The following is a 2,164-nucleotide window of genomic DNA, read 5'->3' as shown; positions in this document are numbered from 1 at the left end:
GGCGCGGCGGCCGGGCCGGCCTCGCACTCCCGGGGCAGCCTCCTCCTCCGCCGGGCGCCCGCCCTGGTGCGGAGGGGCCCTGCCGCGCCCTGCCCGCCGGGAGAGCCGCCGCGTCCGCAGCCCCTTTTCTGCAAGTTGCCAGGTTGAAAGTGCTGTCACCTCCAACTCGTCGCACTTCTGAAAAGGAGTGTTCTCGAGTGTGTTCTGGTTCTTGGCGGAGCTCTGTGATCGCGGGTTAATGCAGGGAGTCAGGCTGAGTCCTTGAGGAGCAGGCTTTACGGCGGCCAAGTCAGCAGCAGCGCCCTGCGTTAGCCTTTATTTCAGATTGCATTTAGAGTTCCTTTAAAACATCCCTGTCGATCCTTTTTCATTTCTTAGGGAGAATTGAGGCCCCATGCCCCTTCTGGAGATCTTTAGCTTCTGAGTACCCTCACCCCCCTTTCACTTTGCTTGTTTGTTTCTTTCGGTCTTTTTGAGACAGGGATTCGCTGTGCATTTCAGGCGGACCTTAAGCTCACTTTGTAGCTCAGGCTGCCCGCGAACTCATGACAGTCCTGGTTCATCCTCCCCAGTGCTGGGATTACAGGTGTGCGCCGCTATGCCCACCCTCCCACCCCATTCTTTTCCGTGGTTTCTGTTTCTAACTCCGATAACCTTGTTAGCTGTACCATCTGCCTGCATGATGTGTCTTATTCTGACTGTGCTTCTGGTGCATTTTCTCCTCTAATTGTCACACTTCCATGACTCCAGTTGCCACACATTGAAGGGATTACCAATGATACGGAATCTATAAAGTTGAGGGTAATGTTGTATGCTCAAGTTCTGCAAAAACACGCTAGGGGCCGAGGAGATGGCTCAGTAGAATAAGCGCTTCCCTGGCAAGGGCAAGGACCTGAGTTCAATCCACGGTTTCGAAAAAAAAAAAAAAAAACAAAACCCAAAACACTCTATTGGTAACTTGAAGAAAAGAAAATGGGGCATTTTCTATCACAGCCTGTGTATTTGGAATTCACACCAAAAATCGGTTACTTTGCAGGGGAGATGGCTCAGTGGAATAAGCGCTTCCCTGGCAAGTGCAAGGACCTGAGTTCAATCCCCGGTTCAAAAAAAAAAAAAAAAAAAAAAATTGGTTACTTCATAATACTAAAGGGCAGAACTTATTTCAATATGGACATACTGATTCATTTATAAACATGAATTTCGACTTACTTTTCTATGTATTTAGTACAGGGTCTCACAGCACAGATCGGACTCAGTGACCCTCCTGTTCTCAGCCTCCCAGAGCTGGCCTTACAGGGGCTCACCACTGCCCTTTTCAGCTTCCCCGGGGCGGGGGCCAGGGCAGGCCGGCACAGCATGCTGGTGTCCTGGGGCTTGCCTAAGCAGGCACTTCAAAAATCTTGACTTCTTAATACATTCATACTCCCAGAAAAAATTCTATAGTTTATTATGTATATTCTTATAGACTTTGTTTGGTTTTGTAGATAAAACTGTAGTGATATAAACGTAGCCAAGAGAAATGCCGAGAGCTTTTATTTTTATTTATTTTTGAGTAACGGGATTGAACTCAAGCCCTTGCGCTTGCCGGGAAAGCGCTGTTCTGTGAAGCTATCTGCCCAGCCCCAGAAGAGCTTTTACTCTGGGAGAGATAGTTCTAGGATCTCGTGTGTTCTGAATCTCCACTGTCTACCCAAGAACTGGGTGATACTAATCAGCTGTGGGTTGGTGAGAACAGCTGATGGAACAGATGGTAAAGCAGGAAGTTGCTGTTTAGCAGTTTATCTCGTAGCACTTCATTCCACATTTGCTGGTACTCAGCTTTACTGTGATGTTGGGGGGATTATTTTGCTGCATAAATTTTCTTTGTTTCATTGTTTAAAATGCTAATGTCTTCAAAACGTGGAACAAGCCCTTAGTGTCTGACTGACTTGTGTTTGTAATTCTCTTTCTGCCTGATCTAGTTCGTGGTCCACATAGAAACTTTGAGGATCTTGGCTGAATTCTCATGCGGATGGGGTCATTATGGTCCTGGTGAGTACAGCAAGCGTGCAGAAGGCTCTCCTCTGCAGGTGCACCACAACGTGGGGAGTGGCTTTTTGTTTCCTTCCATGTCTGAAATGGATTTTCTGTTTTTTGCTAAGTTATATACATTTTTCTCTTTTTG

The sequence above is a fragment of the Octodon degus genome, unplaced genomic scaffold, assembly GCF_000260255.1.
Source record: "Octodon degus isolate 3935 unplaced genomic scaffold, OctDeg1.0 scaffold00007, whole genome shotgun sequence".
In the NCBI taxonomy this organism is placed as follows: domain Eukaryota; kingdom Metazoa; phylum Chordata; class Mammalia; order Rodentia; family Octodontidae; genus Octodon; species Octodon degus.
The sequence above is the reverse complement of the archived record's forward strand: the minus strand, read 5'-3'. Positions refer to the sequence as shown.